Below are 15,714 nucleotides of genomic sequence, written 5' to 3'. Positions count from 1 at the left end.
AGATATGTTGGAAAATCCGCAGCTCAAATCTGAAGACGACTTTACTAAAATGACTGCTATATCTGAGCCGGCAAAGCTGGAAAAAAATTGATCTGCTATTAGGTGTTCTCTCTCCATGGTATGAACTTTCCTTTGTTTGCTCCTGGTGCTGCTTTCTGTGGAGCTTCTTTCAGTTTGTGACTCTGTCATTTGGACCCACGCTCTTCCCTGTACCTTTGCTCAAAAACAATAACCTCACGGTCCCTCTGCCACAATCACTTCTTAGGAGCCACAGTCAGTCGCATGATCTGTAGACACGGGTCCCTGTTTGCTTCACAGTTTCTGTCCATAATGTTGACAAATGCATCACCTCAACTAACCACAAAACAGCCAATTATGCTGCGGTGCATTTTCTATTCATCTCTAGTTTTTGCCTTCAATTCCTTTTTAGATCAAGATAGGAAATAAATAATCGAGACAATAAGGACTTTCAGTATTAACAGAGAACTAAACCCATAACCTAAAAAAAGTCTTGAGTTTTTTGTAAGACTATTTATAAGCAATGTAAAACTTAGCTTTAAGTGATTTATTAATTTATGCTTGCAGGTCATACTAAGGGAAACCAAATGAAAACAACCATCTGAAACTTATTATTGCATATATTGTGGTTATTTACTGAGGATAAAGCCTGCTGCACTGTGTGTGTGTGTGTTTATATATATACTTTCCCAACTGTGGAATCTAAAGGAGAAACTTGTCAAGGCTCCCCTGCTAGGCTTCTCTTAAGCAAACAGACTGTTTTAAACTAAAGATCAATATCTCACTGATTCCTCAAATGAGAAATGTTGATAGGTACCGGGAGAGAATAAGAGGGAAGGGGCGGCCAAAGGTGCATGGGAAATACTGATGCTAAGTAGTTGTTATTGTTTTTAACCATAAAACTTCCAAGAACCTTTAGAATGTTGTGAACGTAATTACCTCTACTAGGGGATATGAAATTATTCATCTCCAAATGTGTTTGGCCATGGTCATCTTACAGAGGAACGCACTTTGGGGAAAGTTGCTGTAGCAGGTTCCTTTCAAGTCTGGGCTGCTAAGGAACAGCACTGGATTTTCTATTTCTAACAGTGCAGTATTTTGGGTATAAGTATCTGAATGTGGACTTTCGGTAGTCTAATTTGCTTTCTTCTCCCATTTTCTCTCTGTCATGATTTAGCTTTATTTAGCTTTAATTTACTGGATAACGTTTATTTTTGTAAACAACCTAAAATCAATTTTTGAGTGAAGAGAGGCATTAATAAAATACAGATAACAGTAAGATTTAATACTTACCCTGTACTTAAATTCAAGTGTTTTATTATTTTAGTCTGTTAGCTTTATTTGTATTTTTGTATTATAATAATTTAAACACTTTAATCAGCATAAGAGGTGTTACTAATGCTAAAAGTTAAAAAACTAGGTTCAGAAAAGTGGCATTATAAACCTTTATTAAAACATATAATTTGCTCAAGTATTTGTTAAGCTTACTTATTTCATTTTCCTGATAAGCATTCAATTGAAACAAATACAATTTCTTTCTTAATAAAAGAAATATTAAGAAGCAAGGAGCAGTTGACTTCTGGCACACAAAAATTAGTTTTATAATAGCACATAAACCAAATCAAAGTGGTAAACAACAAAAATATCATTTAAACTTAGGCATATTAGAATAAAACCAGATATATATATATAATGATGCCTTTGTTTTCAATTATTTCACAATACATAAAATATTTATCAGTTGCACCAGGAATATACTGCTAACTAAAAGAAATAGACTCCAACTCAAAAAAAAAAAAAAAGTAATAGCTGCTACATTAATGGTTGACTACAATTTTCTATTTTGCAACATCCATCTGCCAAAAAGTGGTCATTTTATCTATTTCTCTCATCAGAGATCTTTTCCTACGGGTGTGATTGACTAAAAAGAAGGATTCCAAAACAGCATTGCTTTTAATCTGTTCTCATCCTTTCCAGGCACTGGCCAGTCACAGTATTCATACAACCGTCACATCACTACTTTTGATTCTGCTACTTAGAATCACAAGCTCTCCAAAATCTTCTTTGAAAAGAGCTAATTTTTCACATAGATATGCAGGCAGATTATTTCAAAGACTTAAGAAAATACAATCAATCTTCATAAGAAGACTTAAAAGCCCACATCACAGAACTGCTCTTATAAAGTAAAAGTACAGGACATAAAAAAATGAATGTTAAATAACATCATAGTACATTATAAGATGTAATTTTCTGAAGATAAATAAAAGAGCATTAACTCCAAAGATTCTAGCTTTTCACTTCTACATGACACATTCTCATCTAACACATATATTTATCTAAATATATTTTAAACAATAGTCTTATTCCTCTTTCACACAGTACAATAATGATGAAAACTGGCAAATGACACGCTCCACCTATAGAAAAATGCTTGGTCAAAAATAAAAATTATATACCATTCCTGTAAATGATAATAAGTATCTGAAGCATCAACTTTAGCTTTACTGTAATAAGAAACAGTCTGGAAATAACCAAAATAATCAAGAATGAAAACAAAAAAAAAATCAATATGACTAAGTCCAAGAAAGCATAGTTATTAGAGGTACTTAACTCACAAGAAAAGATGGTTCTGTGCTTTTTAAATATGGATTAAAATAAATCTAATTTTTCTTCTTTCAAAAAAAGGGCTAGTCCAACTCATATAAAGAAAACTGGCCTAAAGTAGAAATGGCCCAATATAGTAAAAACTCATTAATTTTGATTCCACTAATTAATTCTGAGTTGATGGTTACCTTTGCAGACTGTGTGAAAACAAATTAATGGTATAAACAAAGCAAATGTCTAGCCTACTTAAATGTAAAAGGAAAAAAGGCCATTCAAGCATCACTTTGGTATTAATTTTAATTCAAACAATGAACAGAGTGATGATAACTAATTCTCAGCTATTGGTTAAATGAAAGCACTTTAAGAGAGTTGCTAAAACACATTACCTTGATTTCCTCTTATCTGCCCTCAAAATTATTAAAGAAGCACTTCTTAAAGAATATTTAATAACTCCTATTTCTTCCTTATTTAGAGCCAGCTTCCCCACAAATGAGTTGAAGTGGCACAATTCCTGTATTATTATATTCTATAATAGAGATCTAGGTTAATGAACACCTAATTCACCTACAATGACTAATTCTACAATTTGATTAATTCCATTCTACTTCACTGTTTTCCATTTTGACCTGGAAAACTCACCTAAACATGGTTTAACACTGAAGGCATTTTAACAAGATAATGTGTAAAATATTTAAATTGTGTAATTAAAATAATAATAAACTAAAAAACATGAGTCTCATATCTTTAACTAAATGTAACTGAAAAGCATTTATTCTTCAAAATTTTTTAATCACGTACCCATTCATTAAAAAAATTTAGGAGCCAGGTGCAGAGACTCATGCCTTCAATCCCAGCACTTTGGGAGGCCAAGACAGGAGAATCGTTTGAGCCCAGGAGTTCGAGACCTCATCTCTAATAAAAATCAAAAAAATTAACTGGGCATGGCAGCATGTATCCTCAGTCCAAGCTACTCAGTAGACTAAGGTAGGAGAATCGCCTGAGCCCAGTAGATTGAGGCTACGATGAGGCATGATCCTGCCTCTGCACTCTAGCCTGGTTGACAGAGTAAGAGAGACACCAGTTCAAAAAGAAAAAGAAAAAAATTTTGGAATATATTCCCAATGTATATTTATAAATTATATATATACACATATATACTTCTGTGTCTATATAATATGTATATATTATGTACATTGTAAAACATATTTTTAAAGGATGCCTCAAAGTTCAAACTTCCAATGAATCAAAACATCCTCCTTAAATATCTCACTAATGTTAATAACTTAATGTTAGATTAGACAATATATCAAGGCACAAAAACCCTTCAAAAAGTCTTCTTTATTAATGATAGTAGATGTAGATACATATTTTATATAATGACAAACCTTTTTTTGCTGCCCTCCTGCCAAATTGATCAAACGATCATTGAAGCTTGTAGGCTGGTGAGCGGATATTTTCATAAGAAACACCTTCCATCTGCACTTAAGCGTGCCCTGCCCGTGTTGTGATGGCTAGGTTCAGAACTATACAGAATAATCTGCAAACCCCTCAAGCAAATGTGTTTGACCCGGAAGACACAGGGTGGAAGCACTCTGGCACGCTCCCTGAGGAGGCCCATTCTTGCCCAGAAGACACGTGCCCACCTGACACGAGAAGCGACAAAGGGTCAAAGTGTCCCTCCTTCTAACAAATGTTCCTACGACTCAGTAAAAGCTCTAAGGTTTTCCTCCTATACCCTAATTGACCGTCTCACATATGCCACTTCTGTAACTACTGCTAGCAACTGACTTAAAGAATATAAACATAAATTCCATTTAAAAACTGTTATGGTTATGGAGCCGAACTTGTGCAGCAAGGATGGCGCTTCCCATCAACTTGGCTAATAGTTCACAGGCGAAATATTCAAATTCATGTTCTAAACACCATATTAAGTCTACCCTAGAAACAATATGCACCAATGACATAAAATGCCAGGTAACAGTAAAGGCTACCAATAAGCAACAGAATATTTAACCAAGTAAAAACTCTGTTTTTATTTGATGAAAAAATTAAGAGAACTGAGGTAAGAAGGGAGGGAGTAAATGCTGGACCCAAACAAGGATATTCCTAGGTCAATTATTATTTTTCAAAGAATTCTAATCCACACCAAATAAAGGCTCATTGAATTTGCCAGTAAATAATCCTCACGGTACATTAGTGCTGAGCAGAATGCCACAAGCTATCACAGAATCGGAGAGAGTCAGAATATACCACCTAGGTCACTCAGTCTGACCTTACGCATTTTACAAGACTTCATTTTAAACCATTCCCAGAAACCTCTGATGGAACCTGTTCCCAAGCATCTGCCATGAATTACAGAAATTACAGACAGCTAGTTGATCCCATCCACCAGCTCTCTGGGGAGATGACTCCACTTCCCAACAGTTTCCAACGTAAACAAGATATATTCCTTATTTTCCACTTTTGCTAATTTGCTTTCTAAACAAAATTACTCTTTTTCTTTCTATCATTTCTGGAGCAATCGCTTATGTGCCCCCAAACCATCTTTCTCTTTGTCTAAATAGTCGCTAAACATGTGAGCACTCTATTGTCTCTCCTTTTAAATATGCCCATCATTAGACAAGCTATAAATGACCAGCTCCTTTTGCTCATAAATCAATCCTGCTGTTCTCCTAATCATTATTTCTTGTACTTCCCAGAACTGTTTCTATGGAACATAAATGTGCAGTTAAGATACATCATTTATCACTTTTAAATATTCTACTTGAAGGGGAAAAAAAGCCCAAAAAATTAAATGTTAATTTTATTTCTATACTTTCACAAAACTAGATTTTTTTTAAGTTTCAAAACGTCATCCTATTTTTTTAAATAAAAAGTAGAGAGGTATTTTTAATAGCTGTTTTAGAAAATAAGACCATGTTGCCTAACCAGAACACTGATTACCCAACTAGTGGACAATTATATTCTATATGAACAATAAGAGTTTTAGGAGCTAGTTTAACATCTCCCTTTATTCACTGTATACAAAAAATAACAATGAAGAAATAGTAAACTAAATAGAACCCTTCTTTCTTCAACTGCTTCCTTATTAATAAAACGACAAACAGGAAAGATTTAATACAAAATTAAGAAGATACACCTATCATCAGAGAAGTAATATTTACTTAATAATTGACATTTTGATAATATGTTACTTTAGAAAAGAACAGATAATTTTTACCCTTATCCCACCCCACAAATATAAATGTCAGATAGACTAACATATTTTATATTTGTTTTTAATCCAGCCATTGTTTTTCATCAAGACTTATAAAATTTCTGAGTAGAATAAAACACATGAAAGAAACCACACAGAAAAACATAAATTGGATCATATAACAACTGAAAATATCTACAGGTTAAAAATGCAAAAGTAAATAATTAACTAGAAATTCCAGCAACAACAGAAGACATATAAGCCTAATATTTTAGTTAAGAACTGGACAAGAGGAAATAAGTCTTTAAAAAAATCATTAGCCAGCACAGTGGCTCACACCTGTAATCCTAGCACTCTGGGGAGGCCAAGGCAGGAGGAACATTTGAGGCCAGAAGTTCAAGACCAGTCTCGGCAACAAAGCAAGACGAAAAAAAAAAAAGAAAAGAAAGGAGAAGAAAAATCAGCCAGGCATGGTGGCATGCACCTGCAGTCCCAGCCACTTGGGAAGCTGAGTTGGAGGCTGCAGTGAGCCATGATCGTGCCACTGCCTTCCAGACTGGGAGACAGAGAGATACTCTATTTTAAAGAGAAAAAAAAAATCGCTAAAATCCTCAGAGAAAAAATTTCAGTATTTCTAGTAATTAAAAAAAAGCAAATTCAAAAAGTAAAATACTATTTTCACCTGCCAACTTAGCCAAAGACCCTAAAAATTACAATCAGCCAACATTTTATTTGGTTCTTGCTTTTTGCTAGGCATGTTCTAAATGCTTGGCAGTAACTCATTACAGTCTCATAACAATCCTTTGAAGTAGGTATTATTACTTCCATTTTTTAGATGTGAAAACTGAAACATGGAAGTAAATAACATTTGTACTGGCAAGAGGCGATGAAATAGGCAAGGCGAGTAAAAAATAATTTGGTAATATACTTCAGCAGCCTTAAAAAGGCTAATAATCTATTACTCAAAAATTCTAAGGTTCTGATTTTTTTTAAATCACAGAATCTACCCCAAAAAATAGTCCTCAATGAAAAAATAAGTTATACACAAAGATACTCAATATTGTGTTATTAACTCCAGAGGAAGTTGAGGACAATTAAATATCCAAGATAGCAAAATTGTTAAGTAAATATGGTATGCTCACACAATGTAATGTTGTACATCCATTAAAAATTACTTTCAGGATGGGCACAGTCATGTCTGTAACCCTAGCACTTGAGAGGCCAAGGTGAGAGGACTGCTTGAACTTAGGCGTTCAAGAGCAGCCTAGGCAACACAATGACACCTTGACTCAAAAAAAAAAAAAAAAACTACTTTCATGAATAAATAAAATAACTTGGAAAAATATTTGTTAGAATATTAAGTGAAGATACAAAATGCACAGATAACTATCTGCAATATAAGCACAAGTATATAATAAATGGATTTTTAAACGTCAGGGGAAAATATATTAACTGTGGTTCTCCTGTGTGCACAAGAATAACAGATGACATTTTACTTCCTTAGTTATCTCTATTTTTTCAAAATTTTAAGTGAGTATGCATTAATCAAACAGGTTAAAACTATATCATACTTTTAAAGAGTAAGTATTGTGCTATAAGAAAAAGAAGATAAAAGGAGACTAAAACAAAAAAACTCCAAACCTGCATGATCGAAGATGAAAAACTAAAAAACAAATGACAAAAGAAATGAACAGTGCACAATTCTCTAAAGAAAATTAGAAATACAGGAATTCAGCCAGGCACAGTGGCTCAAGCCTATTCCCAGCACTTTGGGAGGCAGAGGCAAGAGTATTACCTGAGCCCATGGGTTCAAGACCAGTCTGGGCAACTTGACGAGACCTCATCTCTACAATAAATCAAAAAATTAGCCAGGCATGGTGGTGTGTGCCTGTGGTTCCAGCTACTTAAAAGGTTAAGGTGGAAGGAACACCTGAGCCCAGGAGGTCGAGGCTGAGATGGCTGTGAGCGTGCCACTGCAATCTAAACTAGGTGACAGAGTGAAAGTACAACTCAAAGAAAAAAAAAAAAGAAATACAGGAATTCAAAAGGTTATGTTTTATTCCCCAATGTGAAAGAATCTTAAGTTTCTAACTTATTCATTATTTACATATGCATCAAAATCGTATCTACTTATATAAATCAATAATGAAAAATCTCAAAAATTGGAGAAATCCGAATGCTTTTTTGTTTGTTTGTTTTGAGTTGAGGGTCTCACTCTGCTGCCCAGGCTGGAGTGCAGAGGCACGATCTCAGCTTACTACAGGTTAGACTCCTGGGTTCAAGCAACCCTTCCCCCTCAGCCTCCCAAGGAGCTGGGAATACAGGCATGCGTCACCACACCCAACTAATATATTTATTCTTTGTAGAGACAAGGTCTTGCTATGATGCCTAGGCTCATCTTGAACATCTGGGCTCAAGCAATCCTCCTGTCTCTGCCTCCCAAAGTGCTGGGACTACAAACATGAGCTACCAAGCTGGCCCCAGTCACTTTTAAATAGACTATTTAAATCTTCTAGAAGGCAGCATGCATAAGTTCAGACTATCAAGTCAGACTACTCAGGATCAAACTCCAGTTCTGCCACTTCCTAACTGTGTGACCTGGGTGAGTTATTTAACCTCTCTGAGCCTCATTTCTCTGTATAATGTGGTCAACAACAAGAACATACCTCCCAGAATCGCTGTTGCTGTGTGAATTAAATGAAATCACGTACACAAACAAATTAACTTAGTGACTAACATGTCATGAATACAAAAGATGCTAGTGGTTAATTATCACATCCACCATCATTATTATGTAATTATATACCATAGAGTCTATCTTTCAGAATGTCATTGTATTTATTTCCGAAGGGGCTTCTAAGTGTTGCCAATGTTTACATACCCACCAGAAAATATAAAACATTCATAATTCTTAAAGTACATTAATTTTCCATTTTCAATCTTTTGTTTTCATATTACTATCTCTGCTTTAATCTAAATAGTTCAATCTGCATAATAATCAGTATCATTCACATACGACCTTGAATGACATTAATTATGTTTATAGCATTTTTAACAATTTAGGAGTACATAAAAGTATTCAATCCAACAACTCAGGGGCCACCTTCCACTGTTCCCTGATTATTTATTCATACCTTTTCTACTGAATTTACTTTATTATGTTTTACTTCATGTCTTTAAAACATTAAAATGCTTTATTTAATTTCAATGATATCGTTATGGGTTGTAGTGGCTGAGATAGTCAAATCTTAGACCCTAGAAATGTCTGAAGGTGTTTCAAGGAACTGAGGAGTGTGGCCTTTCCCACTCTCTGCCCACCAGGCAACTGTTCCCCGTCATTCACTCAGCCCCACAAATCTTGGGCTGCACACATTCAGCAAATGACCCCTTCTGAAACAAAAGGCCTCAGTTGTCAGCATGCACTGAATTGTAACTCCAGAGAGCTATTGGTCCAGTCCTTCCACCTCCTGACTCTCAACTTAGAACTTGAATAGCACTATATATCTAACCTAATGGTTTTTAATCTGCCTGCTTGGCCTTAACCTATCTATCCTATCACACCTACATTTTTACAGAACATTTACATATCTCTAATATAACCACCAAAAAACCTTTCCTTTCATTCCTCATGGAAGCAAATGGGTTAACAGATACTGTCTCCATTGCTCTAACTGGAGATGCTGAAAGGATCAGATCTGTATGCCTCTTTCCTAGAGGTAAATTAACAGAATATATATATACTTAACATCTTTGTTTAGAAAGGATGCTGGCTTGCTTTTTAGGTCTGTATCAAGAAACCTAACCTAACCTCCAGTGTCCACAAGTAGGCAAGAATCTTGTGCCCCACCCATAATGTCTGCCCTAAGAACAATAAATGGGGCCAAACTCCCCCTGACCATCTGCAGTCATGCTAGCAAAGCGTTGCATGGGTAACAGTCATACCCCACTGTAATTTTTCCACAAATGTCCAGAAAAAAATGACCCAGTTTGGGCATCTCAGACGGTTGAAAATCTTAACGTTCAGACAACAAGAAGGAAGGTATGATACTTAAAACTATAATTTCCAAGGAATTAAGGGGGAGCAAAAGCCTTTTATTCAAATTAGCATAGTGACTAACATGTCATGAATACAAAAGACACTAGTGGTTAATTATCATCTCCACCATCATTATTATATAATTATATACCATAGAGTCTATCTTTCAGAATGTCATTGTATTTATTGTTGCTGCCCTTTGATATCTTGAAACGTCTGTTTCACACAGTGAAAAGATGCAAAGTTCGACTGGGCAGAGAAAGGGGATTTATCTGTAATTTGAGTAGGCTCTAAAACCACCTGGCAGTAGTTGGGAAAAAAGGAAATGAATAGTTCCTGACATGGGAACAAAGTACATCTATAATAAAGTCATTCAAGTATCAAAAAATGAATGTGCAAACTGTCCAGATGTAGGCTTTTATCATCCAAATGAGGGTGCAGATAACTGAAAACAGAATAACAACATCAATAATTATTTAATGAGTTCTTATTACAGGCCAAGCATTACTTCTGCTAGGGCGCAGAGGTGTGACAAAACCTACTGTGACACCTCTCCAAGATGAAGGCATAAATCCAGGTCTGCCTGGTCCCAAAGGCGCTGCTCTCACGGGACGGCCCAATCAGTGATTCCATCACTTCAGTCTCCATATGCCTGCAGCAGAGCGTTTTCTCCAACTCCTTGTGAAAGTACTCACAATGACTCAGAAAAACCATTGATAATGACTCCAAAAAGAGAACCCGTATACAAAACTGACTTGTTTTAAGTTGTTTTGAATGTACATTCTTTCTAATCTTGTATCATCCATTTCCATTTCACCTACCTAGCTTGTCACAGCTTTCTTTAGATAACGTGAACAATTTCCTTTTCAGTACAATTTCATATTTTATTATCTTAACTTTCTTCTCCCAAGCATCTTTCTTAAGTAGGATAAATAAAGTATCCTAATGCTCATATATAGCTAGTTTTCAAAACCATCACTCTGATCTCATGGTCACTATTTTCAAAGTAATGTACATATGTCCAATTTCTGCCAGCGTTTGCCTAAATCCAACTCTATATCTGTTATAAACAGATCCATCCGACACTAGTCAGGACAATTTATCAAGTGCTTCAGACTCCTCCACAAAACACGAAGTGTATCTGCAAACAGAGGCTGTCCGTGTACCATGTATACTCTTACAAATACTCACTATGCTAACACATCCAAGTGTCACAGGCGCTGCCCTTCTCCAAGGTCTTCCCAAACCATCCAAAGCCGACTCGTGAGTGCTCCCTGTATGTACTCCCTGAGGACCTCATCCTTCATGAGATTTATCAAACTGTATTACCACTGCCTGTTTGCTAGTCTGGCTCCCTCATGAGACTAAATTCTACCAAAAAGGGACAACATTTCAGGCACTATTATGTCTCTGGTCCGAGAAGGTATCTAAAATCTGGCAGGCGCTAGATATCTGCTTAATGAATGTCTAATCAAAAGTATGTTGTACCTAACTGAACAGCAACCTTAAAAGGTCATTCATTTTTTCCTAACAATTTCTGTCATCTCCAAATGAATTTAACTTAGTTTGAAATGGCCTTGTGACCAAGTTACACAATTGGCCTTTGTGTCATAGTTTCTTTTTAGTCTGAAATAAAAGTCAATTTAATCAACTACTTCATTCCCAAGGTTTAGCAACAAATCACTTCTGACCATTTCTAAAAATAATTTCATGCCCAAAAGAATCCTCTCTACTACCACCAACATGACTTAAAATCTAAAGGAACCTTCACAAAACAGAAGAATTTCTAATGTTTTTAAATATTTGGCACAGCACAGTCAGAATAAGGGTACAGTCTTTTGCAATACTGTTAAAGGGGCCTCTCGCTGACAATCCCTTGGTATCACACTAATTTTTTAGCTTCCTCCAAAAAAACAAGGTGTGTTATGATATCTGAATGCACAGATAATATAGTAATAAGACTCTAGATTCAAAAATGTGAGATGAGAACAAATTCAGGCAAAAGTTTTCAGTGCTCTGACAGAATAAAAGGATGCTGTATTAAGAAGAAAGCCTAATTTGTTCATTGCTCTCACTGGCAGTAAGCATGGGCCACGGGGTTTACACACAGTCACTATTCATGTGATCACATCGGTTTCTAGAAGCCAGGAATTTAATACTGTCAACGAAGGCACGAACACTCACGTTCAGGTTGGATAGCTGACATTCCTGCTTTCACAAATCCATGCTGCCCCCTTCTGGGTATTTTGGGGGATTATGTGATAATAAAACTTAATAAGATGTAATAAATGAAAAGTAATCATTTTTTAACTAATATATGAAAGAATTTAGCCTATATGCTCACATGCAGAAATGTATTATTGGTACTAAATAGTTTATTTCAAGATATTTACCAAAAATTCTGTTCTGAATAACTCTAACAACAGAAAGACAGCTCTGATAATTTAATCTCCAATGCAAATGAGAGGGAAATAAACACTGAATTGACTAAAAGTAAACAAAACATGACACAGAAGTTACTTTGCTTTTTTTTCTTTTGCTTCCTTCCATATTCATTCCCCCTCACACCCAAAAGCAAACCAAGATCTGAATTTGGCACTTATCTTTTCAGTTTTCATACTTTTACTACCTATATGTATGTGACCATACATATGTAGTATGGATTTCTGTGTTTTTAAAATGCAAAGAAATGTTATCATGCTGTATCACACATACAAATGTTCCACATCACAGACTGTACTTCTAAATCCAGTCACCTGCTGCAACTGGACAGCTCCATGCAAAATATCACAATTCTGCAAGTAAGAGATATTCTACTGCGTTGTTAACGTGACTTCTTAATTTCTGAATTTTCATACTGTTCATCACATCTATCTAGTTTATTAAAGAGAATGCTTTTTAAAAGCACTCTTGACATTTTAAAATTATTTTCTTCTTAGTATTTTTTTCCCAAAGTCTAGTTTCTTTCTCTAAGAATAACCTCTGTGGAAACAAAAGAAAAAGCTCCTGGGTCTTGGAGAGTAGACTTCCTTGTATTAGAATGTATAGTGATAGAAGAATAATAAATAATAGGGGGAGGTGAAATAAACTGGCAGGGAGGTGGGAGGGAAGGCATCAGAGCAATCCCATCGGGAACTCCAAAATTCCAGTGATAAGTGATGTAGAGATAAGAGATGTTCTTGGAACATTTAACCACATTATTTCTAGAATTGTTCTCAATAACCCTTTAGTACCACACAATCCTGAATTACTATATAATCCTGAATTACTTCAGTATTTTGTATCTCAGAGGGTACCTTCAGGAAAAAGAGATGTAGAGATGCTTCCTGCTGCAGCAGTCCAAAAGCACTAAAAAGAACTGCCTTCCCTCTCATCAGCTCCCTTCCTCAGATTCCCAAGGCAACTGGTGTGCTTCTGGCCTCCCCCTCCTAGAGTTCAGATTCTGATCATTCACTCAAGTCTACCACTGACAGCTCTTCAAATGTGGAAACCATTCTATCTCCAATGGCTCTGTGTTGCTTACTTGTCTTAGTAGCCAGAATAAGATTAAGCTAAAAGTCTACCATTCTGAAGCATTAAAATGTTATTTTAGAACAGAAAATTTCAGAAGGATGAATAAGATATTGCACTCGGGGTTAAGAGAACCACAGGGCTAGAGAACAAGGGAGAAAGGGAGCCTGGCTGTATATCATCAAACTATAATATCTTTTGCAATTTATACTTGTGTGTCACTATCCATTTACAAGGAATTTTTAAGACACTATAGTAAATAGTCCAAGTGCAGATAAAAATTTCGTAAGTCAACTGAAATCTTACCTGTTTAAAAAGATTTTTCTAGTAAGTCTCACATATGAATTTTTGAAGTGGCAATCTGATTTAATTATAATCTAAAAGATCCCACTTTAAACTTGAATTCTATTAAAGCTGCATAAGAACTATCATATCTGAATAGCAATATATCATAATAAAACCGCTCATTTAAAAACACTAAACATAACCTGGAATGATTACCAAAAATGATATCAAGCTTTACTTTATATTTACATTATGTATCTTATATACTGTTTAAGTGAACAGTTTCATTTCAAACAAATGTTTCATTTATTTTCTTTCACATCACATATATTTGATTTTTTTCTTTTTGGTGCTTTGGTTTCTTGATACATTTTATCAAGAAAAAGATCAAACTGGGTTGTTTTTCTCTATATGTTCTATAATCTTAAGAAAAAACAAAAATGGCAAATAATCAAACATTAGTGATTTCAATACCACAATTCCCAGCACCCCTCAATAAGTCAATATGTAGTCATGAAATCTCGCATCTCTTTTTGAGTAGTTCACCAAAGTTCCTCGTTCCTCTGAGTACCTATGAGACACTCCTGCCATTATCCACCAAAACATTTTGTTAGTATGTCTCCTTTGTCATTTACAATCTCCCTGGAGGAAGGATATGGAAGTCCCTGCATTGTCTTCCTTCTAAAATGCTTATATTTCTTGGAACATTTAAACACATTATTTCTAGAATTGTTCTCAATAACCCTTTGGTACCACACAATCCTGAATTACTATATAATCCTGAATTACTTCAGTATTTTGTATCTCAGAGGGTACCTTCAGGAAAATGTTTCATTTTCTTAGTACTTTTAATTCTTTAAGATAATCCATATCAGGTTAACCAAACTATTCAATGACTCAGACCTCAACTTCAAACCACTTTTCCTAAATGGACTCTTACTGTTTTAGAAAACAATACTAAATAAAATTAAAAAGGAAAAACAAAAAGGCCTGTAACATAAAAGTGAAACCGAAGGCCAGGCGAGGTGGCTCAAGCCTGTAATCCCAGCTCTTTGGGAGGCCAAGGCAAGAGGATTGCCTGAGCCCAGAGGTTAGAGACCAGGCTGGGTAACATAGGGAGACCTCATCTCTACAATAAGTAAGAAAAAACCCTAGCTGGGTGTGATGGTGCACGCCTGTAGTTCCAGCTACTTGGAAGGCTAGGAGCAAGGATCACCTGAGTTCAGTCAGTCAAGGCTGCAGTGGCTGTGAGCATGCCACTGAACGCCAGCGTAGGCAAAATAGTGAGACTCTGACTCAAAAAAAAATAACTAAAAAGTGAAATCAAAGCCGGGCTCGGTGGCTCAGCCTGTAATCCCGCGCCTTTGGGAGGCTGAGGTAAGTGGATTGCCTGAGCCCGCGGGTTCGGAACCTGCCCCGGCAACTTGGCGAGACCTCATCTCTACAATAAATCAAAAGTTAGCCGGGCATGGTAGCGTGCGCCTGTAGTTCCAGCTACTTGGAAGGATGAGGTGGAAGGATCGCTGGAGCCCAGCAGGTGGAGGCTGCGGTGGCCGGGAGCAGCCACTGCACTCCAGTCTGGGCGACAGAGTGAGACTCCAACTCAAAACAAACAAACAAAAAAAGTGAAATCAAGGCATCAATTTAGGTACTCTATATAATACAATATTTAGGCAACATTTATCACTTTTGAACATGTCAAGAATAAAGAAATAGGTCATTAAAAAATTAACCAAATGGAACCACTAAGTCTGGCACTAAATTAATGCTGATCTACAGTAGTAGGTATCTGGAAAGATTTTAGGTTAAAAAAAAATGCTGAAAACTTCCCAAAAGTGAAGGTGTGGGGAAAGAAAGGATGATAAACTCAGACAGTAGGAAAACAAGTATTTTGTATTTGTCTACTGACACATGCATGGAGTTGATCTCGAGTCTATCTCCAGAGCTCGTGTCCAGCTGCAGCATCTACTCTAGCTAGAGATAGGATTGCACATTCTCTTCACTGTCTACCTAACTCAGGAGACAAACAATGAATCATTTTGCTGAGCACTTTTTTTTTTTTTTT

The 15,714-nt window shown here is 35.9% G+C and overlaps 1 protein-coding gene across 1 annotated transcript in view; it reads right to left on the bottom strand.

Annotated features, from left to right (window-relative positions):
• WDR7 (WD repeat domain 7) overlaps nt 1–15,714 on the bottom strand; it is a 129,965-nt gene that overhangs the window by 55,538 nt on the left and 58,713 nt on the right. The gene's annotated exons all lie outside the window — the stretch shown is intronic.

This window comes from Carlito syrichta, unplaced genomic scaffold (genome assembly GCF_000164805.1).
Source record: "Carlito syrichta isolate Samal-C Ts95f unplaced genomic scaffold, Tarsius_syrichta-2.0.1 Scaffold304758, whole genome shotgun sequence".
NCBI lineage: Eukaryota > Metazoa > Chordata > Mammalia > Primates > Tarsiidae > Carlito > Carlito syrichta.
The sequence above is the reverse complement of the archived record's forward strand: the minus strand, read 5'-3'. Positions and strand labels throughout refer to the sequence as shown.